Source organism: Oryx dammah, unplaced genomic scaffold (assembly GCF_014754425.2).
Source record: "Oryx dammah isolate SB20612 unplaced genomic scaffold, SCBI_Odam_1.1 HiC_scaffold_27, whole genome shotgun sequence".
Classification (NCBI taxonomy): Eukaryota; Metazoa; Chordata; class Mammalia; order Artiodactyla; family Bovidae; genus Oryx; species Oryx dammah.
This window is the reverse complement of record NW_024070211.1, coordinates 55,957,588-55,972,218: the sequence shown is the minus strand read 5'-3', so window position 1 is coordinate 55,972,218 and position 14,631 is coordinate 55,957,588. Positions and strand designations below refer to the sequence as shown.

Below are 14,631 nucleotides of genomic sequence, written 5' to 3'. Positions count from 1 at the left end.
TGTAAAATAACTAGGGCAGAAAGCATGAGCTTATTAGCTAAAATTCTAAAGTTAGTTGCCCACAGAACCAGTGAGAAAATCTAAAACTATGACTTCCAGCACACTATGTCATTTGCTACACCAATATGAGGTAGAATCAGGTCATGTGATCCTTTTGTTGGTCAATTTTCTCCAATGTTGAATTCTTAAAAAAAAAATTTTTAAGAGTTCAAGTAAAAACATCTAAGGAAAACAACAACTGTACACATTTAGTGGTAAAATAATTCTCTTCCTGGGACACACACAAATGTGTTTTTATTTCTAAAATTTTCCACAAAGATGACAGGATTTTCCGTGTTTTAATTTAAATCACTGCATGTTTTCATTGAGGTAAAATATACCTCTTACATTCTTTTACTTCAGTGATTTGATAATTTATGACTGTAATAACAGTCTTTTTGTTTCTTCATAGATTCTACTTCCTTCAAATAGACTGAGGGGAAAGTAAAAAATGCTTTGTACTTGATGGATTTATTATCTATTTTTGACAGTTATTAGAACAACTGTAATCTGCTTCTTTTAAATTCAAAAGTTGTTGATTGACTTTTGGAAAGAACAGCCAGGATGGTAAAAGTATTTATTTATTTATTTATTTTTATTTATTTTTTTAAATTTATTTATTTATTTTTAATTTTTACTTTACAATTCTGTATTGGGGTACAAGTATTTAAAAACCTCATGGTATGTCTTCAGAAGTTTGAAAGTTACGAAAACTAGGCTAATGGTATTTTTAAAAGAGAAGCATAGCTTTGCTCTAGAAACATTTTTGGTTTTCTAATAGCTTCTTGGTTCATTTTCTCAGTGTTACTAGGAGGAGTTTAACAGTTTCTATTATTTTCTTTTCTGAACTTGCTTTAAAAAAAAAACAGGGAGAATGCCTCAGGTGTCCCCACTCTGCTAGATTCTTCTTGAAGCAAACTGTTCTTACATAACTATGCTCCCAATTTCTTTCTTGGGGCAGGAGCTCCAAAACCTTCTTGAGAGAAGCTCTCTTAATTATCCTACTCAGTACATACCTGTCTTAAACTTACTTTTTACTAACCTGGTCTTCTTCCAAGATCAAAACGTTATAGAACTCGCCCACTCTCTCAAACCACCTATTTACATTTGTTCTTGTGAACCTACCGTTTGAATTTCTGTGACCTTTGAAAAGCTGGACTGGAGAGCAGAGATCAGGTGATCCCTGACTACCAAACTGCTAAAAAGTAGTTGATTTGGAACCTGAAGTCAGATGGCAAAATGGAGAAGAGAGTCTAACACTTGTCATCGGGTAGCAGGTCTGTATGCTGTCTGTTGCGAAGGCAGACATCTTCAGGGTGTTTATTCGGCTAGGTTATCAAAGTCTGATGTAGTGTGCCTGACTGTGGTGAAGACTGTGGAGTCAGATTGCCTGGGTTCACACCCCAGCTCTCCCAATGTTCCCAGTGCCTACTGCTCTGCAGTGACCACCCTGAAGACAATCGTGTATAATTGTTACCTTTCCTGTTTCTAGGCACTGAGTAGGCTCAATTAGGGTTTCTTTTGAGGTCTCTCAGTCAGGGACTGGGACTGGAGTAATCTCAATGTCTTCGTAACTCACATGTCTGTCCGTTCATTTGGCTGAGGGTTGGGTCCTCACTTGGCATCATCAGCAGAACCACCCATACCTGACCTTCCATGTGACTTGGGCTTCCTTATAGCATGGCTGCTGAGTTCCAAGGATGATTGTCCCAGCAGAGGGCCAGGTGAAAGCTGGAGCCCCTTTAACGACCTCGAATGAAGGTCATTAAACCTCATCTGTGTTGTTTCATCTGATTTCATCTCGAATCAGAAGTTTAAGTTATGTAACATCACTTCTGCTGGATTTTATTCATTAGAATCACGTCACTAAGTCTAGCCTATATGCAAGAGGAAGGCAATTAACTCTATTCCTTAATGGAAGGAGTGTAAAGGAATTTGCCGGCATGTACTCAAACAAGTATAGCCACTTATTAGCTGGAAGAATTCTCTGTTCTTGGTTTCTGGTTTGTAAAACAAGGACAAAGAGGGTAACTTACCTCCCAGTTTTTTGTGAAGATTAAACAGGAAAAGAACAGTACCTGGTACTCAATATGTTTAAGTTTAGAACATCTCGGGTGTCTTATGTAGATCAGAATGCTGATGGTGCCATCAATGATAGTGTCGTTTCAAAGCAAGATACAGTTACCTTTTCAGTCTCTACTGGTGGCATTTGACAAATAGCACTGCCTGTGGTTCTTATGCCTGTGGGGACAGTTACTATATATGGTCTGAATTCTTTGGATCACCTCATTTTAGTGACAGTTTCCAGATATAGGTCAGTCCATTTAAACCTGGCCCCATTTATGGCAATTTATTTCCTTATTGGATAAAATAGAAACATGAATAACAATTACCATGTCTACATTGCTTTCAACACCTTAGCCAAGTAATCCTCACCTCACCCAGTGAGTAAGTTAGGATGAGCACCCTTCCCTTCTTGGGATGAGGTAACCAGGGCGAGGGTCAAATGGCTTGTTCTGAATTTTACAGAGACAAGAACCCAGCTGGAGTGAAGGAGGGCCTGATTCTCTGTCCACTCCAGGATGCCGAAATAACATACAGATGAACACTTTGTCACTGATCATTCTATATTCATATGTATTGTTGTTCAGATATTTAAAAAATCTTGTAAATAAAAATACATACACATACACACGTAGTTGAAATTTCTTTTTAAACTATCTTTTATTTTCTGTATCAGAGACTTGGCCAGGGTTTACTTAGCATAACATGAAACTGAGTTAGCAAATATTAAAAAATCTTTTAAATAAAAGCACACTTTGCTACTAGGTACACTTTTCTCCTTTTCGGTCAGATTAATGTTTTCCAATATTCTTGGGTATCCCAACTTTTTTTTATCCAAGGGAGAGGAACAATGAACACTCCTACTCTTTGCCAGCCGGTGCCTGCGGCTGGCTTTTAGTTGTTATTCCCCGCCGGCCCGGTCCCCCTGGCCTGCCCCTCCAGAAATTATATTTGTCGTTTGATGTTAATAAATTCGGGAGTAAAAAATGTAGAAGGGCCGTGCCTTCCGTGGGCTGAGAGGGACGCCTCTTCCTCTCCCTCTTTTCCACTGCTTGCCCCGTGCAGGCGGGTCCTGAGGCCGAGGCTGCACCCGCGCTCACCGGGGGGCGCTGTGCCCTCGGCCCCGAGGCGGCCGGAGGTGAGCCAGCTGGGAGGCGGCGGCTCCGGGTTCTGCCGGCTCGCCGAGGGGCGAATCCCAGGCTGCGAGGTCGGCGCCCCCGCCCCTCGGCCGGCCCCTTCGCCCGCGCCGGGGAGAGGGGAGTGGCCGGGCGCCTCCCGCCGCAGCGCCGCACTCCGCAGCGGCCGCGCACTCTGCAACTGGAAGCGCACGGGAGCCCCGGCCGCAGCGCTTGGAGGCGGTGTGGGAGCGCGGGCGCAGGGGCCGGCAGTCGCCGGGCAGCAGCCGCTAGCAGCATCCGCCGAGTAGCCGCGTGGGAGCCCCGCAGCCTCACAGAGGGCCAGCGTCCCGGAGCGCGCCGGAGAGGGTGGACGACGAGGAGGCAGAGTGGCGCTCGGCGAGGTAGCGCGAGCGCTTTCCCTCTTCCCCCTGCCCTGCCCGCTCGGTCCTTTGTGCCTGCGATTCCCCGTGGTCCTGACGCAGCCCGCGGAGCGCGGGGCAGCGGGGTCTGAGGTCTCCACTGCTGGGCCGGGCGGCGGTGCGGCACCGCGACCCTGGAGGTCGCGCAGGGTGGTCGCGACTCCGCAGTTGCTTCGGGGGCGGTGGGAGAGTAGAGGGCGCTAAACTAAGTTGCTCTCACTTTGCCCCATCTTCCTTGTACCTGTGGGCAAAGTGGAATCCAGGTCTTCCTGGTGTTCACCTACACCCCCTCCATCCCCCTCGTGCACAGCTGTTTCCTGGCCCCCTGGGTCTACAGAAGGAGGCGGGGTGGCCTCCTCCGGGAAGGAAAGCAGAGGGAGAACAATGGGGCGTCCTGGGGAGTGGGGTTCAGGTGCGGCGTGCCCCAGCGGCTGGGGAGAAAGGGCCCGGGGCCCGATGGGGCGTCCTGCGCGTGCAGCTGTGCTCTGCTCCTTTGTTCCACCGCAGCGGAGGGGGCTGCCCTGGGTCTCGTTTCCTGCCCGGGATGGGATTGATTCACGGTCCTGGAGAGGGAAGGGGAGGGGGCGGGGCAGGAATGGAAGCCAGTTGAGGAGCGGGCGTCCTGGAGGGTTCTTGCTGGGGCGGGGAAGAGGGTTGGGGAGTGGGTGATGAGAGAGAGTGGGGAGTTGATTACAAACACCCAGCATTTTGGTCCAAGGGCTTGCTGTGTGGGTTTCTGGAGCTTATTTGTAATGCTTTGTTCAGACTGCGGCCGAGCGTTTATTGCTGCAACAAGTTGTGTACTTCCTTGAGTTCTAGGCGTTCTCAGTGTTAGTTTGTGGAAATCAAATCTTAATTAGAATGGAAGAAGACTTCCCCCCCCCCTGCTGTAAATCAGAGTATTTGTGTGTATATATATGTGTCTGTGGATCCGTGTTTGTAGCTAGTAGGTATTGACTTGAATGGGTAGGGAGCAAATTTTATAGCATTGATTTTTGACACAATTTTCTCCATTGTAATATAACAAATTTCCAGGAATATTTGAGGAGGGAAACCATCAGAAAATTAGACATTGCTAAATAAATGAATCAGGTTAGATAACAGCAGATTGAAAAACCCTTTACAGTCTTTCCCAGAAAACACATCATACACACTACTCTTTGGGCTTTGAGTTGAGGAGTCATGACTTCTGTGTTTTCACTGCCGTAATGTTGGTCATCTGGACTTAGAGAGAGAACAGTTAGCATTATGGTGAACAGGAATCTTTTTTTAGCGGGAGGTAGAATTGAATGTAAGGTGTTGGGCATATGTTAAGTGACCCTTTCCTAGATTGGAATCAAGAGGCCCAAGAGGATTGGCTGACCTCCCTGGGGGAGTCAGAGGATTGAATGATGAGTGTTTCTTGAATGGAGTATTCCAAGTGAAACCATTTAGGGAGGAGGCTGACATTTCCAGGCATTCATGGTTTGTGCCTATGGGACCCTGGTGGAAAGATCCCAGAGTTGTACTGAAGGTTAGAATTACTGTGGGGATAGTTCAGGAGACATTCAGTTATAGTTGTCTGGCTGCAGGCAGGGCTGGGAAATGACGCAGAGCTGCTGCTTTGAGACGTCTGAGGGCTCGGGGTAAACTACTCCATTGGCTGTTCATTTGAAGACAACCAAGTTTGAAAGTCTCTTAACCTTAGAAGGGGGATGAGAAACTTATTCCGGGGGAGAAAAATGTTTCCTGCCCACTCAGTGGTAATGGAAAAGAGCTGTACCAGCTACTAGGATGTGGTCAGATTTTTAGGCCAGGCTGAAAAGCAGTGGGATTTGTCCTCAGGAGCCATTATGATGTGCAGCTGAAGTGGGATGCTGTCCAAGCGTCAAGCTGTTTGTCGTTATAACTAACACACTGCTTGGCAAAACATGGTGCCATGGGCAGTGAACAGAGGGAGACTGCCTTCCTTACAGTTGTCTTGGCATTTTGGGCTTTTTGTTTATGTTGTGAATTGTTTTGTAAAATAGAGCACAGTTGGATTCCTCCCAAGTCCTCTTTGGAATATACATTAACAAAATGCAAAGTGTAAGACTGTCACTGCTACCGAAGACATGGATGGCGGATGCTCTTACATAGCTGGTCTCTGGCCACAGGCCATTCAAAGGATTCCCCATTGTATGATGAGGCTGCACCCTCTTCATGGGATGGGATGAATCATCACTTTGTTAACCCTGGAGTTAGATACAGACTCTCCCTGATTGCTCCAGTTATGCAAAGCATCGGGGAGCTTCTGACATCAGTGGGAGGGAGTGGAGATAGGTGGGAGTGGTATCTGGCCAAGAAGGGTAGGATCAGCGGGTAGGATCCATGTTTTTAATATTTGTTCTCCTGTTGGGTGAGATTCTTCTGTTGTCCCCCTCCCTTCTGCTATTTCTGATTTTTCGGTTGTGCTGGGTCTTCATTGCTGAGTGGGCTTTTCTTTCATTGCAGAGAGCAGGGGCTACCCTTTGTTGCAGTGCATGGGCTTATCACTGCGGTGGCTTCCCTTGTGGAGCGTAGGCACCACGTGCATGGACTTCAGTAGTTGAGGCTCTAGGGCTCTGGAGCGCAGGCTGAGTAGTTCTGGTGCACGGGCTTAGTTGCTCTGTGATAAGTGGGATATACCCTGACCAGAGATCTTACTGGTGTCCTCTGCATTGCAAGGTAGATTCTTAACCACTGGACCACCAGAGAAGCCCCCTTCTACTATTTTCAATAGACACTTTGATTTTATGCTATCATTTAGTATTTAGTATGTGAAAAGGGTTTTATATGCATTATTCTATTAATCCTCACAACTTGATAAAGTGGGTATTATCTCCATTTTAACTTTTGAAACTGAAGCCTAGGGAATTTGGTAACTTGCTTAGTTGTATAGGTATCTAGTAAGTGTTGGAGGTGAGATTTGAGTTCTAATCTCTGATTCCAAGTTCTGCAGTGTATGATGTGATTATCTTTTAATCCTGGGAATGACAGCAACTTGATTATCTATTTGATTATGCTTAGTCTCTCAGTGTCCAACTCTTTGTGACCCTTTGGGCTGTGGTCCGTCAGGGTCCTCTGTCCATGGGATTTTTTAGGCAAGGATGCTGAGATAGGTTGCCATGCCCTCCTCTAGGGGATCTTCCCAACCCAGGGATCAAACCTGAGCCTCCTGTGTCTCCTGCATTGCAGGTGGATTCCTCACCTGCCAAACCATCAGGGAAGCCCAAGTATGTATTTGTTTAGCCATTTGCAGATTTCATATCACTTTCATGTATCTTACCATCATGGATTCTTTCAAAATCCACTGTGAGATAGATTTGAAAGGCTAGATTAGTGACAACTCTTCAAACTGTATTGTTAAAAAGCTTTGCTGTTTGATGGCCTATGTTAATAAACTTTAAGTGAATGAAATAAATGAAAAAGTTGGGCTGCACATTTTAAAAAATAAGTGTTTTTTTTTTTTTTGCAGGGGGAGCATTTAAAGGTAGTGGAATGGAGTAGATCTTACAGTCACTTGATATTTATTGAAATCTATTTTAGCCTGTTTTTCTTCCAGCCTTTATTAGAACACTGCACTTTGCTTCTTTACTGAGACCTAATGCCAGCATGTCTTTTTAGAAGAGGAATAAGGAGGAAAGGAATGTGATTCTAAAGAGGAAGTGGGACATCAGAATTGGAGTCATACACAGCAGCAGGCCCTAGATTTTCCCAGCACTTGATTTTTGTCCCGGCAGTCGCCTTTTACAGAAGACATTCTTCCTTAGGGAAGTGTCAAGGGTCTTTCTTTACAATATCCTCTGAGATCATCACATTTCTGAGCTCTGTGGGAACACACATTCCACAGGATTTCTGTGCTCATCCTGTCCCCACAGGGGAAGGGAAGGGAAGCTTAGGCATCCACGTGAGAGGGGAATGGAAGTGGTATCTGTCCTTGGGGTGGGGAGTGAAGTATGGTGCTGGACTGGAGGCACCTAACCTTGACCTAGGAGACATCTGAGTGCAGGAGCGGAGTGGATTTGAATACTTGGCATCATCAGTTGCTTATGGACTTCTCAGAATGCTCCTGGGCAAGTGGAAAATTCAATATTGGTTTCTATTTGTTGTTGTTGTTCCTAAGATAAGACTTTGAAGACTGAAAGTTCTACCTTTACTTGTTTAATTAGTTCATGTAGGACATCATTTGGGGTCTTCAGAGACTATAGTAGAAGTGCAGTAAGTTTTGTCTCCTGAGGCCATTACATTCCCGTCCACTGGATATTTAGAGGGGATGCACACACATGGGCTGCTGAGTGCTAACTGGGAGCATCTTCCATACCAGCTAAGAGGGATGAAGGATGCTCTTATAACCAGTCATAGGTTTCTTTTCAGTTGCCAGTGTCATCATCAATTCATATCTTATTAAGCATACAGCTGATGTAGGGCTGTGCATTAAAAAAGAGCAAAGGAAATCTACTGTGTATCAGAGGATGTACAGGGCAGCTCAGTGCACCCAGTGGGTGGATGTTGGTAATGAAGAAAATGACTGTGACAGTTGTGGTGATCAAGGCCATGCCAACACTTGCTGCTGAGACAAAAGCTGGAAACAAAGAAAAGTGTGAGAGTTATGGAGGACCCAAGCCCAGCGCCTGAGCCTTGGTTTTGTTTCCTCCAACTTCTGATGGTGCCAGAGGATTGAGTCTCTGAACACCTGCCTCTGAAGGCTGGACTGGTTGGGATGTTAAGGAGCATCTTTCTTGTGAATTTGCTGCCTGAGGAGAGAGGACTGTATCCTTTTTTAGACCCCGAGGATGTATAAAGTACCATCCCATGGGAGAGGGTGTTGCATTCCATGGTTGGTCCTGCTGTCCAGCAAGTCCCTCCTGCTTTCTTGCCTGCTAACGTCCCACCATTCCAAATCTTGTGTTCAGCCCCACTGAGGCTGTTCATAGACTTCAGGCCTATTTGCATTGTGGACAGGAAATGCCAAGTCACCAAAGAATTGTAATATATTTTGCTACATGACATTCATGCTGCTGTCCCTTAAGCATTGGGTACTTGTGCTGTGTCAGGCTGCATTCTGTATTCTCCATAGCCTGATTCATTTATTCCTCATTGTTCTTCTCTCCATAGCCTGCTTCATTTATTCCTCATTTTTCTTCTTTAGGAGGAGGTATTTGTAAATGGGGGGTTGAGTAACCGGCCCAGGCTAGTAGAGATCAAACCCAAGACTGTGCTTCGCCCTCTTCCTCTTGGTGCAGTGCTCTTGGAAGCCTTGAGGAGTGAGTTTTATGGAGTTAGAGAGCGAGTCCACCCTGACAGTGTCTCTCCCTCCTAGATAGCTTCCTCTGTCCCCTGGAGTCAGGGCTCCTGTGTCCTTGACTGGACCAGTAATGGGAGAGTTGGTTGAAATGCTTCTGAGCTTCTCCTTTTGTTCCCCTGTGTCTTGTGCTTGGCTCTCCTGTATTATTCTACTCTCTCAAGTGAGGGAGACTTGGTGAAACAGACCGAGGAGCCAGCCGTGCCTGGTGATCTTTCTCATCCTCTCCTGATCACCGCCTTCTCTGTGGGAGTTCACTGGCCTTCTGGGAGTTTTCCAGAGCTTTGTCTGATCTCTGGCCTCCAGTCTCTGTGGGCACAGTTATGCTGCTGGGCATCCAGTTGGAGCTCAGGGTCTCATGCATGTGGGTAAACTGTGGGAGTACCATTGCAGAGCTGGAACTTTGGGCGTTAAGACTTTGGACAAAGAAAGGAAGAAAAGAATTGGTATGAAATGCATTCTCGTCCAGATAGGCAGTTTTTGAAGTTGAAGTCTAGAGGTAAATGAAAATGGATATTCTTCCTTTGCTTAGTAGATAAACCACATGGAGCTTTACAAACACCAGGTGCCTGGCTTTTGTAGATAACTTGGAGGGGCCAGGAGAAGACCAAGTCTCTGCTTTTCAGAGACTTCTGATCAATCCTGCATGCACTCAAGATGCCTTGAAATTACACAGATGGCTTCATTTTGCTGTGTTAAAATAAGATATTATTCAGAATTGTACTTTAGAAGTTTTAAAACTTGTTTAAAAAAAAATACATCCTTGAAGAGACTTTAGAAAACTGCATTGAAAGACAATGGAATGGAGCAGGTTATTCATTGTTGGTTTTGTTATTGTGTGTGTGCATATTGAAAACTGCTTGTTTTCACTGGCTTCATGAAAACATTTTCTGCACACTTCCACCAGAAGAGAAAACAACAAACCAAAAACCTTGGTTGAAAAATTCCCACTGGCCCTACTGACTTTTGCCAGTGTACACCTTCTCTCTCTTACCCTGGTGCTCATTTCTTATAAATTCTATATTAGACTCTGAAGCACTGTTTGCAGTGTTCAGATTGCAAATAAGCCCGGTTCCCAGCTGATCATTTTTTCCCCTTGAAAGTGCTTCAAAAGGATCATCACTCTTTTATTCATTTTATAAAGTCCCTGTCTAAATGCTTTTAGGAAAAGTTTAATTTTTATGAACATAGGGCTTAGGCCAGTTTGCATGGCTTTTTTTTTTTGGCAGCCCTCATACAGTCTAATTACAGTTGTAATAAGCTGACCACAGTTTTGATTTACTTCTGATGTGGTGAGCCCTAGTAAAAAGTTCTCACTTGCTTGAAATCTTCAGGGTTTTGAGAGGCATTCATAAAAATATATGAACCACCACACTGGGTCAGATTCAGGAATCTACTTTCTGCCGTAGCAGAATACTAAGTATTTTGTGACAGTGGAAGAGGGGATGTATAGCTTTTATAGATCCTGGGGCAATCTCTTTAGCACCCATAATTGTATAATCTCTTAAAAACCTCTCATCCTTGTACTTAAATTCAAATATTCAGATTCTTGAATTGTTTATTTGTATCTTGTGTTGTAAACATTTCACACCTTCTTTAAAGGTAGAACTTGACTCTCTTGGTGTTTTGACTTCAGATATTTAGTTTTTGGAATGGTAGAGTGGTAAAATCGAAAGGGCCTTCAGGCCACCCCCGTAACCTCTTCCATGTATCTGAGAACTGCCCAGGCTCAAAAAGTTACCCAGGGATACATCTGTCACCGGACTCCAGATCTTTGAACTCCTTGCTCAGTTTTCTTTCCAGGGGAGTCTTACTCTCTCTCCAGACCCATCAAAATCCAACCTTAGGGCCCATTACCTAAGTAGTTGATCCTATGTCTGCACTAATAGCATTCTTATAGTCATCTTGACTTTGGATTTCAGAAGCATCACTGACTTCTCTATTTTCTGTGACTTTTACACCCGTCCACTCAGTTACAGTGTCTGGCTGAGTGTTGCCTTTTATTTTCAAATCCCTAAGTCTATTCTGGTTCAGGCCTTTAAAAGGCTGGGTTACCAGAATGCAACATTTCCCAAAGGGTGGTGTTCCATGAAAAGTTGGTAGATGTGAGTGTAGAAGAGTTCTTTGGCCAAGTGAGTACTGGTTAAACAACATTTTGAATAAGTTTCTTTAAATAAACTTAAAACAGTTTCCTCTTTGCAGAAAGCCTTGTCGTGGGCTTTTATTTATGACTGTGCACGGTGGATCTCCAAGAGGAAGATGGGGTGTGCACAGGTCCCAGCTTATGTGACCAGTGTCCCCCTTTGTGGCAGGATCACTTTGGAGGTAACTCTGCTGGAGTTACTACATTGTACTGTTTCTAGATCTGTCATTGTCTGGCTTTCCATGGGACCATGTGTTACTTGGTTCTCGCTCAGATATTTCTTTTCTTTCTCTTCCTTGTTGTTCTCCTGGATCTTTGCTTTTTCCTGGAAGCCCCCTCTCTACCTGTCACACCTACACATCTGTCACAATCCAGTTTCCCTGAGCTGGTAGCATTTACTGTTTCACAGCTTACAACAGTGAAAATATTTGAAACAAAGTATTGGAAGTAACATTGCACACCCATAATAGTTAAATTACTGGAATTCACACCAAATGCCATGTTCTGTCTTTGTGTCAGTTGACGTGTCAAATGCTTGTTGCATTCTTCTCTCTCCCTCCACATGGGTTAACCTGCACATATGTTCTCCAAGCATGTGGCTTGTTTATGTATTTATTTTTTATTTTGTGTTATTGGAATTACATTCATAATAAACATTTAGGGAGAATTGGTATCTTTAGGGTCTCATGGCTTCCCATCTGCAACCTAATATACCTCTGTATTGATTAGGTCTTTTTGTCCTTCAATGAAAGGATGTAGAAGACCTAAGTAACTTTCATAATTTTATGTGTAAAACTTTTTCACAACTTCTGTTAAATTGGTACCAAGGTGCTTTATGGTTTTTGTGGTCATCATGAGTGGAATCGTTTAACACATTTCTGATTGGTGTCTCTGGTATACAGGAATGGGATCGATTTTGTATTTGTTTATTGATGGGTTCTTGACCAAGTTCACATTACAAGTAGTGTTTGCTATGGGAGCCTGGAGTGGGTGGCTTTTCTAATAAAGTGTGAAATAACTAACAGCCTGTCATGGAAATGTCATAACTCACTTCAACATAAAAATTCTGTATGATACTTGCAGAAGTAAGGGGAAGGGGTGATTATTGGTTCATTCATGTATTCAGGCATCAAATGTTTGGGTGCCTAGTATGTCCTCGGCACGGTATTAGGTGCTAGGAAGGGGAACACACTGACCAAAACTAAACATTTTTATGTCATCATAACTTAAACACTATTACATACCATTATGATGATGAAGGTGTGTTAGTCGCTTGGTGGTGTCTGACCACCCAAGTATTAGTATTAGTGAGCAGAGCAGGTATGTTTCTGTTCTCATGGAATGTGAGGGGAGAGACACTGCAGAAGTGAACACAGATATTTATGACATGTTTGTGAATTGTGATATTTGCTATGAAGGGAAAGGACAGGATGCTGAGAATAAGAAAGATGGGGAGGGGAGGCTTTGGCTTGGGGGCGGAGGGAGGGCCTGCCTTAGGAAGCAGGCATTCATGCAGCTGCCTGATGTGCCTCTCCAGGAAGAGAAGGATGGTGGAGTTTTCCAGGCAGTGAAAGTGGGCCCAGAAGCCCCGAGGTGCAGTCCTGCTTTAATGATAGATTGATGGAAATGTTAGTAATCAATGATTTAAAAAGTTTGACTTCTTAGTAAGTCGTCATCGTAGTAAGTCATCAGGAAGATCCTCTGGAGGAAGGCATGGTAACCCATTCCAGTTCTCTTGCCTGGAGAATTCCATGGATAGAGGAGCGCGGGAGGCTCTATGGGGTCGCGAGGAGTCAGACACCACTGAGCGACTAACACACCCTCATCATCATAATGGTATGTAATAGTGTTTAAGTTATGATGACATAAAAATGTTTAGTTTTGGTCAGCGTGTTCCCCTTCCTTCTCAAATGAAGACGCCCAGGTAAAGAGAGCACTGCCTGTGTGATGGGGCTTGAATGGGGCTACTGCCCACCCCCAAGCCCCTCCTCCACCCCTTGAGCCCTGCCGCTGCCCTGGTTCCTGGTGGCTGCTGGGCACACTAGCATCCTGGGCTCTGCCCTGTTGGACTGAGTTTTGCTCTGCGGTCTGGAGAAGCCCTATCTCTCCTGCTGGGAGGGCTCTTGAGCAGGGCCATCTTTGGCTGTTCCAAGGTCTAGGGTCTCTCTCTTCCATTTCCCTCTGGCCCCTTCTGTAGACACGCAGAGGGCTCTGTTGTGACAGAGTGGGTTGGGGGTGGGGGACTCTGGTCTGAGTCATGCACACTTGATTCCACCGCAGACTGCACACTTCAGTCGCAGCTTTTTGGTCTTTGAGGCTTTGTATCTGGGCCAAGTGTGTCAGGGTTTGGTTCTCCCTTACGTGGTGATAACCCTCACTCAGTGAGAGGCAGTGTGGTTCAATTATTATAGACTTCACTCTGGAGAAAGTACTGGGTTTGAAACCTGACTCTTTTGCTTAGAAGCCCCTGTCCACGTCCTGGGGCACATAGCTTAATCTGTCTCTGCCTCTACTTTCTCGCCTGCAACATTTGGATAATAGTAGAGCCTTCTTCCTTGGGTTGTATTAAGAATTCAGTGAGTCAAAATGTGTATAGAATAGTGTCAGGCACAGAGCAAGCGCTTGGTATAAATGTTGGTTGCTACTCCTGTCTTTCCTGAAAATGGATTTCTGGGGTTCTTCCTCCTTTTCCCCCACTAGATATTCAGATTTGTTTGACTCTAAGTGGTGCATATATGATATGATATGGATCTCTAGATACTCCTCTGAAAAATGTATAGGAAGAAAGATGACAAAGAAACCAAAGTGTTCACAGTGATCATGTTAATTTAGCAGATTGGGATGGCTTGCTTTACAACCCTACTTATTTTCCATGTTTTCTGTAATCTGGTTATGTTATATCTGAACTAATAATAATACACAAAAATCTTATGAGAAAGATCAGATTGCTGTTGCCCAATGATTCCCTCAAGTAGGGCAGAAGAGGGTGGGATGCCTGGGGTCTGCCTGTTTTGATTGCAGTTCACAGGTGCAGGAGTTTCCCATGTATGCTTATAGTTGCAGGAACACACCATATTTAATAAAAGTCTTCAGCAGAAGTATCCCTAAAAGTTAGAAGATGGGGATGTGGGACCTTGTGAGGCTCCTCTGTCTTTGAGTGTTTCTTTTTCTGTCGTCATTTTCCCTTTTTGTCTCTGGCTGCACTCCCTGAGTGGGCCTCTGGCCATCTGTTACTCCTTTTGGTCTCCTCTTACTCCCCTCCCTTTGAGAACCGCTCCTTTCAGTGACCCCATCTTTCTCCTTTACTTGCTTGTCACACGGAAATGATGCACACATTTCTACAATTCAAAGTAAAGACTAAATTTTATTATTTTTAATCATAAAAATAAATGTAACTTTCACGCTCAAAATCTAAATTCAGTTGCCTTTTATTTATTCATATCTAGAATTAATTAACTTCGTAGCTCACTAAAGGCTGGGAGAGTGGTCTGTGTGCTAAGTCATTTCAGTTGTGTCTGACTCTTTGTGACCCCATGGACTAGTAGC

General features: G+C 44.5%; 1 protein-coding gene across 3 annotated transcripts in view; it reads left to right on the top strand.

The window, feature by feature from the left end:
- The first annotated feature begins 3,365 nt into the window (after nucleotides 1-3,365).
- Nucleotides 3,366-14,631, top strand: part of MYO1B (myosin IB) — a 195,121-nt gene continuing 183,855 nt past the window's right edge. For all 3 annotated transcript variants that reach the window (XM_040228906.1, XM_040228904.1, XM_040228902.1), the window contains exon 1: nucleotides 3,366-3,622. The gene's annotated coding sequence lies outside the window, so the exon portion shown is untranslated. The remainder of the gene's footprint in view (nucleotides 3,623-14,631) is intronic.